Below are 14,470 nucleotides of genomic sequence, written 5' to 3' on the forward strand. Positions count from 1 at the left end.
GTGCCAAAGGTAATTGTTCCCTTGAAGGACAACTTTGAGGCAAATGTCGCCGTGTCTAGTGTACCTCCTCCTACTGCCACTAGACGCTGACGTTTCCCCGACCGCTGAGGACACTTGGAGGCAAGATGTCCTGACTGCCGGCAAACATGACAGACCTTATGTGCACGAGCGGACTGGGACTTGGGTCCCGCTCGTATCACCTCTATGGCCTCATGTGACTCGGACGCCTGGACTGGAGATTCCAGAGGTCTGGCGAAGGTGGGAGCCAGCCGAAACCTCTGCTTACACTGGGCTCGCTCCAACCTTCGCTCGTGAAAACGAAGGTCTATGCGAGTTGATACAGCTATGAGCTCCTCCAGTGTGGCGGGAATCTCCCTAGTAGCCAAAGCGTCCTTCACATGGTCAGCCAGCCCCCTCCAAAATACGGGAATGAGGGTTTTATCTGGCCATTCCAACTCAGACGCTAATGTCCAGAAGTGAACCACAAAATGGCTGACCATGTTTGAACCCTGAGTCAAAGCCAGCAGTTGGAGCGCTGTATCATGGGTGACTTGAGGTCCTACAAAAACCTGTTTCAGAGTGTCCAGAAACTGAGGGACACTCCGCACCACATGATCGTTGCGCTCCCACAGCGGCGTAGCCCACTCCAACGCCCTGTCCGACAAGAGAGAGATTATGAATCCCACCTTTGCCCGCTCTGTGGGAAAACGTGCAGCCAGGAGCTCGAGGTGTATACCACACTGGCTCACGAAACCCCTACAGGACTTACTGTCCCCAGAGTATCTCTCAGGCAATGGGAGGTGAGATAAGGTCGGAACAGAGGTGGCAGTGGGTAAAGCTGCTGCAGCCACGCTAGCAGCCTGAACAGCAATTGCGGTAACATCCACCGCCGAGGTTGCACGCTCAAGAGACGTCAACCGGCCCTCCAGCAGCTGGATGTACCCCTGCAATCGCTGTTCATCCGCCATTACTTAGCCAGATCCTGGCGCTAGTATACTGTTAGGGTTTGCGGAATGCACCGAATATATTTAATAGATGGGATTGGTGCGTTCGCAACCCGGGATCCACCGTGCAGGAAAGAACCTGCTGCTAAGTGAATGGCGGCACAATATGGCGGTATGAACCAGCTCTGTTAGCTTCACAGAGCGGCCGAGAAAGCAAAGCTCTGTGCCCTGTTAGACTTTCACAAAGGCACAGGCTAACTACCCAGATGAGAGCAGTCAGTGGTCATGCATGCACACAAAACTCCTCGCCGGAGGTGCCAGCATTCTAGGGGCTTATTTCAGCCAGGTCCCTGAATGCACACAAACACACTCTCCTTGCCGGAGGTGCCAGCATTCTAGGGGCTTATTTCAGCCGGGTCCCTGAACACATTCAAACACATGACCACAGTGGCGCAAACACGTAACTTTGGAAGATACTAGCGCATGGCCGTGTGGCCATGTGAGCCTTAAATAGCTGCAGCACATACAGAAGGACCAATGAGAGGCTGCCACAGAGCCTGCGCACCTACAGGACCTTCCTAGAAGGACCAATAGATTTGGCTGCAGTACCTGAGCATGTGACCCTTGATCTCCACTGAGAGATCTTACCCTGGGCATGCTCAGTGTGTGCAAAGCAGGACTTAGTCCCAGAAAAGCCTGCTCGCCGCAGATCAGTGCCGGGTACAATAGCAGAGCCTGGAGAGGCAGTAGTAACCCCTTGCACAGTATCGGTCTCAGTGAGACGCTGGGACTGAGGTCTCCGCTGAGCAGGCTCCACTGCGGTCGATGCAGAATGGGAGACCGCAGCAGACACGGATCGAGATTCCCCCTGTGCGGCAGAGGAAACTCGATTCCTATCACACTACACATAAATTTGCATAGGTTTAACCACGCCCATTCTAAAACCACATCCGTTTTGTTAGCCACATGCATTTTCACACACACCTTCCTCAACCACAAAATACAAGTAATAATAATCCTTGGCGCAAATTTCCAAAGCTTTTTGTAAAATCTTCAAAAAAGGGTAAGAGCCCTCGCAGAGAGGCAGCACTGGGACCACAAAGGCATTAAGTGTGTGAGGCGGCGCCAGCTATGTGAAGAATTATTGAAAAGTCCACTCGCCTAATAGGATGCACTCACCTTTAGACTAGAAAATGTTAGAAGTCATTGGACAGCCTAATGAGAGCAGTATCAGCAGCAATCAGACTGCACAAGGCCAAGCAAGGGTCAAACAATTTAGAAATGTACTGTACTCCCACTCAGGGCCGGACTGGCTATTTGTCAATTCTGGCAAATGCCAGAAGGGCCTGTCTGGTTGTGGGCTGCCTTGCCTGCAACGTTGTTAACAGAATCAGTGTTCTCAAGACAGCCATACTGTTAAGAATTGTGATGGAGCACAAAGTCGCTGACTCCATCACTTACCCTAGCAGGCCACGGGTATCATTAGTATATTGGTCTTGTAGTAAATCTTACCTCCATCCAGGGAAATCTTAGTAACATATTCCATCTGGTGCTTGGGGACGGGGACAGCATGGGCCTGTGTGATTTCAAATGCCAGGGCTGAATTTCAGCCCCAGTCCGTACCTGCTCCCACTTATTATGGAAATAAAGGGTCGTTCATATTGACACCACACTTAGGAATCAATGGACCTATACTGTACCTCTGTATAACTACGGTATGATTTATTCAGGAGGCACACAGAGTTTTTTCCTAATAAGTTGAAAATGAAAATGTGTCATGTTCCATTACAGGCCGTATTAGTAGAATATATCCCATCAGAAGCATTGCTTTTTGTTTGGTGGAGTACAGTCACCCCGTAGAGTGGTGCATGAAGTGCTTATGTCTCTATACTCGGTGACATACAGACTCTATGCACACAGCTTTGCAAACTACTGAAAAATTAAAATGGTGCATGTGGCAATTTGATAGTAAGATGTAGGGATGATATACGATATATACAGTGGGGGAAATAAGTATTTGATCCATTGCTGATTTTGTAAGTTTGCCCACTGACAAAGACATGAACAGTCTATAATTTTAAGGGTAGGTTAATTTTAACATTGACAGATAGAATATCAAAGATAAAACTCAGAAAATCACATTGTATAAATTATATACATTTATTTACATTTTGCAGTGAGAAATAAGTATTTGATCCCCTACCAACCATTAAGAGTTCTGGCTCCTACAGACCAGTTAGACGCTTCTAATCAACTCATTACCTGCATTAAAGACAGTTGTCTTACATAGTCACCTTTATAGAAGACTCCTATCCACAGATTCAATTCATTAGTCAGACTTTAGCCTCTACAACATGGGCAAGACCAAAGAGCTTTTATAAGGATGTCAGGGACAAGATCACAGACCTGCACAAAGTTGGAATGGGCTACAAAACCATAAGTAAGACTCTGGGTGATAAGGAGACAACTGTTGGTGAAATAGTAAGGAAATGGAAGAAATACAAAATGACTGTCAATCAACATCTATCTAGGGCACCATGCAAAATCTCACCTCATGGGATTTCCTTGATCATGAGGAAGGTGAGCAATCAGCCTAAAACTACACAGGGGGAACTTGTTAATGATCTCAAGGGAGATGGGACCACAGTCACCAAGAAAACCCTTGGTTACACATTACGCTGTAAAGGTTTAAAATCTTGCAGTGCCCGCAAGGTCCCCCTGCTCAAGAAGGCACCTGTGCCTTCCCTTCTGAAGTTTGCCAATGAACACCTGGATGATTCTGTGAGTGATTGCGAGAAGGTGCTGGTCAGATGAGATGATCTCTTTGGCATTAACTCAACGCACCGTGTTTGGAGGAAGAGAAATGTTTTGGGGGTGTTTCTCTGCTAAGGGCACAGGACTTCTTCACTGCATCAATGGGAGAATAGATGGAGCCATGTACCGTAAAATCCTGAGTGACAACCTCCTTCCCTCTGCAAGGATATTAAAAATGGGTCGTGGCAGGGTCTTCCAGCAAGACAATGACCCAAAACATACAGGCAAGACCACAAAGGAGGGGCTCAAAAAGAAGCACATTAAGATCATGGAGTGGCCTAGCCAGTCTCCAGACCTTAATCCCATAGAACACTTATGGATGGAGTTGAAGCTCCGAGTTGCCAAGCGACAGCCTCAAAATCTTAATGATTTAGAGATGATCTGTGAAGAGGAGTGGACCAAAATTCCTCCTGACATGTGCGCAAACCTCATCATCAACTACAAAAACCATCTGCCTGCTCTGCTTGCCAACAAGGGTTTTGCCACCAAGTATTAGGTCTTCTTTGCCAGAGGGATTTAATACTTATTTCTCACTGCACAATGCAAATAAATTTATATAATTTATACAATGTGATTTTCAGGATTTTATGTTTGATATTCTATCTATCAATGTTAAAATTAACCTACCCTTAAAATTATAGACTGTACATGTATTTGACAGTGGGCAAACTTACAAAATCATCAAGGGATCAAATACTTATTTCCCCCACTGTATGTATATATATATATATATATATATATATATATATATATATATATATATATATATATATACACACATATATATTTATGTATGTGCAGTGTGTATATATATGTTTGTGCAGTGAGAGTGTGTTACAACATGATTACATTTGAATAAATGTTGATTTTTTTTCACGAATAAATGTGGACATGCTCTGAAAAAATGCCCAATTCCACCTGCTTTGGAGGATTCAATGAGCCACCTTACCTCTGCACAGGTTGCACCAATAATATGTCCAACCCTGGAAACAGCTACAACTTCTTGTTTTAACGGGCCACTATTCTTTCAACTTTTTCTCAGCCGCTTTCCCTACTCCCACACTCTCTTTAATTAGAAGCTGGTTGCTAAGAAATGCTATCTGTTGCTAAAGCCCACAGCCCAGGTCCTAACATAAAGTTACCAGCGCTGCTGCACGTTCTCACTTCATTGCTCATGAACACAGACATTTATCACTTTACTACCATGTTGGATTTAAATAGAATCTGTAACCCTTTTTAATCCGATTAGAATTTAATTCTTCTTTTCTCATTTTGCTCCAATATATTGAGCCATTAAATATGTCTATATTAACCAACTTGCTGCTGCATAAACCTTCAGAATCACTCTGCATTGAAGGACAGGCATGCTAATACTTGTCCTCTTTAATTACATCCATCGATCTTAACCTAGTCTAAAATGGTAAAGATAAGTACAAACTTGACCCGTTTTCTTTATAATTTCTTTTTCTTCCAATTGTAATTTTTGAACTCTTAAAGTCAATGGGGCAGATTTAATATTTTAAACTTTCACATATTTACACAGTTGAAACTTACACTAGTCAGATTTAATATGAAACAAACTTGTCTTAGTGGCTCATGCTGTTGTAAAAATTAAAGAGAACAATTGCCAATAAAAATGATCAAATTCCATATTCGGCAAACATTTAAAAAAATTCCATTTGTAGCATAAAGATTTGTCATGAATTACGGGAACTCTAATTGCCCTGAATAAATGTGTATAACACTCTGAAGTCTCCTATGACTGTATCAAACCTCTTTAAAGCATACACAACCTTAGTAATGTCATAGTGACCTCACCATAGAAACTGATAGTAATCCGGTAGTAACCATTGGCCCATTTAATAACACAATGTACAGACAAACGTTTCATGGGTTTTAAAATTACAAAAATTTCAAAAACTATCTCTCTTTATCATTTGTGATTAGGAAGACCATTCTGTCCAGAACACTTATGCAAACTAATGGTGTCACTGTCAGAAGTATCATCATCCTTGTGTGACTGAGCAGAGTGATGTGCCTTATATTCCATAATGTCACAGAATCATAGAATGTTAGAGTTGGAAGGGACTTTCAGGGTCATCGTATCCAGCCCCTGCTCAATGCAGGATTCACTAAACCATCTCAGACAGATGTCTGTCCAGCCTCTGTTTGAAGACTTCCATTGAAGGAGAACTCGCCACCTCTCGTGGCAGCCTGTTCCACTCATTGATCACCCTCTCTGTCAAAAAGCTTTTTCTAATATCTAATCTGTATCTTCTCCCTTTCAGTTTAATTCCATTGCTTCTCGTGCTTCCATATGCAAATGAGAATAAGGATGATCCCTCTATACTGTGGCATCCCTTCAGATATTTGTAGACAGGAATCAAGTCTCCTCTTAGGCTAGTTTCACACTAGTGTCGGGAACAACCCGTCGCTGCGCGTCGGGCCGACGTTCCCGACGCTAGTGTGTTCTCCGCCGCACAACGGGGGCAGCGGATGCATATTTCCCACGCATCCGCTGCCCCATTGTGATGTGCGGGGAAGTGCGGGGAGGTGGGGGCGGAGTTCCGACTGCGCATGCGCGGTCGGAAAAAGCGGACCGTCGGGAGCAAAAAACGTTACATGTAACGTTTTTTTCTCCCGACGGACCGCTACCATACGCCCAAACGCCGCCAAACGCATTCACCGTTTGGAAATGCGTCGCAAATGCGTCGCAAAAGCGTCGCTAATGTTACTCTATGACGAAACAACGTATCCAGCAAAAACTTTTGCTGGATGCGGCGTTTCGCAAAAACGACGCATTTGCGACGTATTGCAGTTAACGCTAGTGTGAAACTAGCCTTAGGCTAGTTTCACACTAGCGTCGGGAACAACCCGTCGCTGCGCGTCGGGCCGACGTTCCCGACGCTAGTGTGTTCTCCGCCGCACAACGGGGGCAGCGGATGCATATTTCCCACGCATCCGCTGCCCCATTGTGATGTGCGGGGAAGTGCGGGGAGGTGGGGGCGGAGTTCCGACTGCGCATGCGCGGTCGGAAAAAGCGGACCGTCGGGAGCAAAAAACGTTACATGTAACGTTTTTTTCTCCCGACGGACCGCTACCATACGCCCAAACGCCGCCAAACGCATTCACCGTTTGGAAATGCGTCGCAAATGCGTCGCAAATGCGTCGCTAATGTTACTCTATGACGAAACAACGTATCCAGCAAAAACTTTTGCTGGATGCGGCGTTTCGCAAAAACGACGCATTTGCGACGTATTGCAGTTAACGCTAGTGTGAAACTAGCCTAAGCCTTCTTTTTTGCAAGCCAAACATTCCCACATCTTTTAATGGTTCCTCTTAGGACATACTTTGCAGTTCGCTCGCCATCCTGGTAGCTCTTCTCTGTGGTGCCCGCCCAGAACTGGACACAGTATTCCAGATGAGGCCTGACCAAGGAGGAGTAAAGGGATAATTGCTTAACGTGATCTAGACTCTATGCTTCTGTTAATACATCCTAGAACTGTTTGCCTTTTTGCTGCTGCATCACACTGTTGACTCAGTGCAGTCTGTGATTTATTTGTATGCTGAAGTCTTTTTCACAAATTTTGTTGCTTAGTTCTATTCCTCCTATTCTGTAGATGTCATTTTTGTTTTTGCTTTGCATCGTCTGAAAATTTGATTAGTTTACCTTCAGTTCCCTTATCTAGATGATTAATAAAAATGTTGAGCAACACTGGGGCCAGGACAGAGCCTTGTGGTAACCCACTTGAAACACACTTCCAACTGAATGTGCAACCATTTATTACCACTCTTTCAGTACAATCACTGAGCCAGTTATGAATCCACCTAACCATAGCCTTGTCAATCCCAATTTTTCAATAAGGATAGCATGAGATACGTTATCAAATGCTTTGCTTAATGATCTACCCAATCAGTGATCCCATCATAGAAGAAAATTAGATTAGTCTGGCATGACTTGTTTGCTACAAGCCCACGCTGGCTCTGGGTAATTACTGTATTCTTATCCAAGTACCTACATACATGCTGTTTAATAATTTGTTCAAAGTTCTTTCCTGGTATAGAAGTAAGGCTCACTGGCCTGTAATTTCCTGGCTCCAGCTTCTTTCCTTTTTGAAGATAGGGGCAACATTTTCCCTTCTCCAATCTTCTGGGACTTCTCCTGTTCTCCAGGATATTTTAAAGATTCTGGCTAGTGGTTCAGCAATTTCCTCTGCTATCTATTTCAGTTCCCTAGGATGTAATTCATCTGGTACAGGAGATTTAAATGCATTTAAATTAGCTAAGTGTTCCTTCACCATCTCTCTGTTTATGGATAGTGTGGATTCTTTCATTCCTTCAATAGCACCATGAATAGCACCAATTGATGATGTTACATTTTCTTTCTTAGAGAACACAGATGCAAAATAGAAATTAAAAATTTCGGCCTTCTCGACATCATTTTTGACCACTTCACTCTTTTCATCCTGAAAAAATCCTATAGCATCTTTGACTTTTTTGTTGCTTTTGACGTACCCCCAAAATCCTTTTTTATTGCATTTGGTCTACCTTGCAAGCCTCACTTTATTACCGGCTTTAGCTCTTCTAATGCCAGACAGCATTATATTCTTCTTTAGATATGCTCCCCTCTTTCCATTTGATTTACATTTCTTTCTTCCTTTTTATCAAGTGCTTAAGTTCGGTGTTCATCCATATTGGTCTCTTTAAATGCTTCCAATTCTTTCTTTTTTTCAGGATTGTTACTGATTGTGCAGTGGGAATTTCACTTGGTAAAAGCTCCCATCCTTCTTGGACATTTGGGTCCTTTAGAACATCCAGCTATTGGACCTTTATTTCCCTCTTTCTGAGCCCATTAAAATCTACTTTTATGAAGTGCAACCTTAAAGTTTGAGTCCTCGCAGAGGAATTGCAGCTAAAATTGCTGATTATAGTTAATATCGCCTTCAAAATTAAAATAAAATGTGCACAAAAATACCCTTTAAAACATCTAATTGTCAGCTTCCTCAGATCCACCAGACTACCACCATATCTTTATTCTACCATTTATATATTTCTCAAAAAGCACCTTTTCATGGCTTATCGATTTTTTAGTCTCCTTATAATCAGTTTTATTGTGGGTGACTAGCCTTGCTTTACCTGGACTAATTACTGCATTAATCATGTTATCACGCCCTACTAGGCCTAAGAGAAGTGATTGGCAAAAGCCACGTCACCACCAGCTATTTGCAAATATCAGCAGCCATCACTGCTCTTGCAAATCATGTTACTCATGCCCATAGGGTTGTGATAACATGATTAATCCTCATGCCCCCATGACTAGTCACCCACTAATAAGCATATCTGAAAGCTAGTTCTAAAATTTATTTTATGGACTTTCAAAAATCTATAATCCACAAGAAGGGGCTTCTTAAGATGTACATTAACGGTTCAATAATGACATGGTGGTGGTTTGAGGTCCTGGGGAAGCTGAGAGGTTCGCTTTAAAGGGGGACTTCTGGATTAAAAATGAACTATATGTTTAGCATATTCTGTAAAAATCAAAGTACAGGAAAATATAAGAATCTTTGTAATATCAGAAAAAAACAGCTACCTTTCCTTCTCAATCATTTCTTACTCTGCCCCCTGCCTCCTAATCTGGCAAACAGACGAAATTAATTGCATATGTCATGTGACACATCACATTATCTTCTATAAGGAGGAGCGAAGGAGAGGGAGCAGGGAGAGGAAACAGACAGAGGAAGAAAAAAAATTGTGCAAAGCTCTCTAACAAGTGTTTTAACGCACATCTGAACCTGATTCAGATCAAGACAGCACAGCTTTGGTGTATAATGTACTACATGCTGCTGCAGCTTATCTTTATATGCTAAAAAATGAATCAAGAGCAGGAATCCCTCTCTGCTGTGCTCCTGCTAGTCTCCACCCACCAGCCCAGAGTGGATTGTAAATTAGAGATAGAGCCGGCAGGTGGGAAAACTGGTGACAATGCAGGACACAAGTCATATAATTGCCAGAAACAATGTTAATCCTTATATACACACAGGATGGCTTATTCTGAAAAGTTATTTGATAGGTCGGCAATATCAGATCAGTGGTGGTGCAACACTGAACACCTTCACCAATCAACTGTTTTCAGTGAATAGAGCCAAACAGTACAGGTGTGTTCATTGTGCACTCCCAGGTATTGAAGCTCAGCTCCTATCTACTTTAATAGGAGCTAAGCTGTTGTACCTGAAAACAGCCACTATACAATGAACAAAGTTGAGCTGTTCTGCTCCATTTACTGCTTGCATTTGACTGCTGCTGAAAACAGATGAGTTTTGGGGATGCCAAGTGTTGGAAATCTCCCTCCTACCGTGTTCTGCTACTGATGCCTGAATCTGGTATGATAAGCTTGGAAAACCTCTTGAATATCAAACTTTATAATGATGTAAAAGATTGCAATAAGGGTCGTTGGTACCTGTGGTATTAGGAGAATAGTAATCATACTTACTGTGTAGAAAGGAGCATTAATGAGCGTTAACATACTGATAATGCATACCAAGCAGCTTAGACCTGATCAGCCCTGCTTACAAACATCTACAGTAGTTTCCCAAGCAAAGCTGTCATTTTTAGTAACTGATGGCTACATATAATGAGCTATGGCAGGCATAAATAGAACAAAAGGTAACTTTTCACCATAAATTAGCTTCAGTCCAGAGGTATGATTTGGGAGGTTGGGAGGCATCCGTCATAATAATTAGGAAATTTCTAGGGGTATAACAAATGACAGCGCACTGCAAAGTTCACCACATCCTTGTAGTAATTATCGGCAATGTTTCTGCAGAACATTGAAATCAGTGACCAATCTTATTTTAATACATACAGTATTTAGGGGTTACCACCAACACTGCCATCTAAAACTGATGCTTGAAACATTTTTGTTAACTTAAGTCACTTACAATAATTTCAAGACAACCAAGGGAAATTAACAGCTGCCACATTAAGAAATGGATTGTTAGTAGGTCCCAATGGGGTAACAATGATAAGTAAAAAAAGAGAATATATCACAGCAAACTCTCAATTGTAAATGACATAGTTCAAAAGAAATACCAAAATCCGCTGATCCAAACAAAAAATTGATGGACAGCACTCACCATGGGTAGAAAATATGGAAAAAATGTCCTTTATTGCTCCATGCATATAACAAAGAAACATTTCAACCGTTCATGTCTTTCTCAAGCTTATACATATCAGTGTGAGGAAGACCTGAACGGTCAAAATATTGCTTAATTATGTGCACGGAGCAATGAAGGACATTTTTCCATATTTTCTATCCCTGGTGAGTGCTGTCCATCAATTTTTTGTTTGGTAACAATACTATGTCCATGGCTAGCCAAAATAATAGAAGTCAACAATCATTTCCATTAATATCATAAAAAGCATTGTCATTTGTGGGTTACTTGGGTACCATCTATCAGAATAAGGTTGGAGTCACAGTAGCGTATAAAAAATCGGTCTGATGTTGATCCAGAAAATTAGGATGAGTGTCATGCGTACACGATGCGATTTTTCTTATCTAGCATCTGTATGACATGAGTATAGATAGATAGATAGATAGAATAGCATAAATGGTCTGTAGATATTTAATGTCACAAACCCCCTATATATAATAAACTGGCACTCTTCATGTGGCACTGAAGGGTGTTTAGACTTATTTAACCTATTAAACAAATAATTGATTTAAAAATGGTGTGAGGTCCCTCTTATTTTTAATAACCAGTTGAGGGAAAGCAGACAGCTGTGAGCTGGTGTTATTATTCTGGGAAGGGGCAACTCTCCAAGGATCTACCAAGCCTATTAATATCAGCACACAGCTGTCTGCGTAGCCTTTCCTGGTTATTAAAAAGGGCGATCCAAAAAAATATGATGTGGGGTCCCCCTAATTTTAATAACCAGCAAAGGCTAAGCAAACAGCTGTGGGTTGATATTAATAGGATGGGAAGGGGCCATAGATATTAGCCCCCTCTCAGACTAATAACACCAGCCCTCAGCCACCCCACCAACAAATTCTAGTTCTTAGCCTTGGTTCTTCCCGATTTGCGTTGGCAATTGGGGTAAAAGTTTTGAGGTTGATGTCACTTGTGTAATGTCCACTGACATCAAGCTAGGGTTTAGTAACAAAGAGTCATCTATCAGACACCCCCATTACTATCCCCATATTCAAAAGAAATAAACACATACACAGATAAAAGTCCTTTAATCATAAAAAGTACTTCCGATACTGATAAAAAAAACTATTAACACTTCTATGTTTTAAAGCATTCTTACTTTACAGTCTTTTTTCAATACCTGCCTAAAACCTTTGGACAGTACTTTATATATAAATAAATATATATATAAATATATGAACCAGTAAGAACACATTTACATATGTATTTACATAGTAATGCTTTTCATTTATAATACATACTGTTGCAGAACGGAACATTTTCCATCCCATTAAACAAAAAGAACAAAATGTACACGAGCCAAGCTCTTACCTAGAAATATATAGTATGGTAGTCCATTCATAATGTGATGTGGAATCATTTATGAGTGGTCGAGACACAATTAATTGAAATTTTAAAATTAACTAAAGGTAGCTTGGAGGATCGGATCCCCAAAACACCCAATTTACATGTGTGTCATACAGAAACCTACTTGAGAGACTAAATTCCACTTTCTATTAATTAAATAGCCATAAAATGTGTCGTACATTGATAAAAAGTGGGGGAACAAAATGAATTTATTTTCTCTTGAAGGCAAAAAGCATTTAGAAAAAAAGGAAACTGAAGACTTTTCAATGACTTAGTACAGAAAGAGAACTTGTTCTGAGCTATAAATTCACAAAACATTAGACAAGCAGTTATGTTCTAGACAAGACAATGGGGGGTTGTTTATTAGGCTATAGGTAGGGATGAGCGGACCAGTGGAAGTTCAGGTTCTGGTACTGGAATCAAGCTTTATTCCAAAGTTCAATGGGGACCAGAACTTTTGAGCTGGAAAATGATCTCTCTCCCTCTCTCTCCTCTCTCTCTCTCCAGACTTACCCCGGAAGTCCAACATTTCTGTTCCATTGACTAATAGGAGTGTTGTAACACTGTGATGTTGGCCGTTAAAAGGGAATCTGTCAGTAGGGTCTTGCTATGAAATCTGAGAGCAGCCTGTTGTAGGGGCAGAGGCCCAAATTCCAGCGATGTATCACTTACTGGTCTGTTTGGTGAAGTTTTGATAGAATCCCTGTTTTCTCCACTGCATACATAGCATTGGTCAAAATAATTGGCGGCTTTTTGTTTCCACTGTACATTGTCAGCAGGCTGCCAATCATTGGTGGGGGCAGGGTTACATAGATTAGCTGAACTCCCAGCAATATGACATCTAATCCTCTAGTGATAATCTCCTGCTGATAAAACACTGATTGTATTGAAACTTCAACACACTAGTAAGTGACATCCCTGGAATCAAGGTTTCTGCCCTTACATTATGATACTGCAAGGTGCACAGGGTGGTAGTCATGGTTAATGGGTTGCATTCCCATGCCCCAACACCCCACAGGTAAATCGTGTCCCAGGGTGCTGTCTCGTGTACGGTGCATTACACTCAGTTACCAGCCATAAGCCTCTGATGTAGGCAGTTTGGCAACCTCAGGAAGAGCCACACATAACTCAGGGGACACCCGGTTCGTTTCAATACTTAACAGTTTACTTTACAGTTGCAGTACATCAGATTTTATCACGTAGTATAGGGCACAGCACACCTTTGTTTCTTGTTTCAATAACAGAACATTTCCCGCTTTACTTTTATTTCCGCCTGAAATATCTCTGTTGTAACAGTTCTTGTCAGCCCCAGAGATTTTCCATCTGGCCCTGCAGTATTGCCGAGATCCATGACCTTTCCCTCAAGTGGTTAGATGTCCAACTTCCTCTGTACGGAAGGGGTGTTGGTGCTCTACACAGCCGACTCAAGCCTTGACATCAAGACATTGCAGGAATATGCACAGGGTGTTTGGAAAGGCCTCATACCGCCCAGTACAACTTGTTCTTGCTTCTGCTAGCAGCCCACTGCACCTTGAACTCATCCTCGCAAATGTCACCGTTGAACTCTTTCAATAACTGACTAAACCAGGAAGTGGTTCCCTTTCACTGGCAGTAACCTCTCACACTTTGGGCAGGACCAATCATTAAAGGGAACCTGTCACCCCCAAAATCGATGATGAGGTAAGCCCACCGGCATCAGGGGCTTATCTACAGCATTCTGTAATGCTGTAGATAAGCCCCCGATGTAACCTGAAAGAGGAGAAAAAGAGGTTAGAATATACTCACCTGGGCGGTCCCACTGCTGGTCCGGTCCGATGGGCATCGCAGGTCCGTTCCGGCACCTCCTATCTTCATTCCAACACGTCCTCTCCTGGTCTTCATGCTGCGGCTCCGGCGCAGGCGTACTTTGTCTGCCCTGTTGAGGGCAGAGCAAAGTACTGCAGTGCGCAGGCGCCGGGAAAGGTCAGAGAGGTCCAGTGCCTGCGCACTGCAGTACTTTGCTCTGCCCTCAACAGGCCAGACAAAGTACGCCTGCGCCGGAGCCCCGGCGTGAAGACCAGGAGAGGACGTCATGGAATGAAGATAGGAGGCGCCGGAACGGACCTGCGACGCCCATCGGAGCGGACCGCCCCTGGGGGAGTATAATCTAATGTATTT

At 42.7% G+C, this 14,470-nt stretch overlaps 1 protein-coding gene across 1 annotated transcript in view; it reads right to left on the bottom strand.

The window, feature by feature from the left end:
- The window catches only part of ARHGEF9 (Cdc42 guanine nucleotide exchange factor 9), a 423,137-nt gene that overhangs the window by 295,760 nt on the left and 112,907 nt on the right, over window positions 1-14,470 (bottom strand). The gene's annotated exons all lie outside the window — the stretch shown is intronic.

The sequence above is a fragment of the Ranitomeya variabilis genome, chromosome 2, assembly GCF_051348905.1.
Source record: "Ranitomeya variabilis isolate aRanVar5 chromosome 2, aRanVar5.hap1, whole genome shotgun sequence".
Lineage (NCBI taxonomy): Eukaryota > Metazoa > Chordata > Amphibia > Anura > Dendrobatidae > Ranitomeya > Ranitomeya variabilis.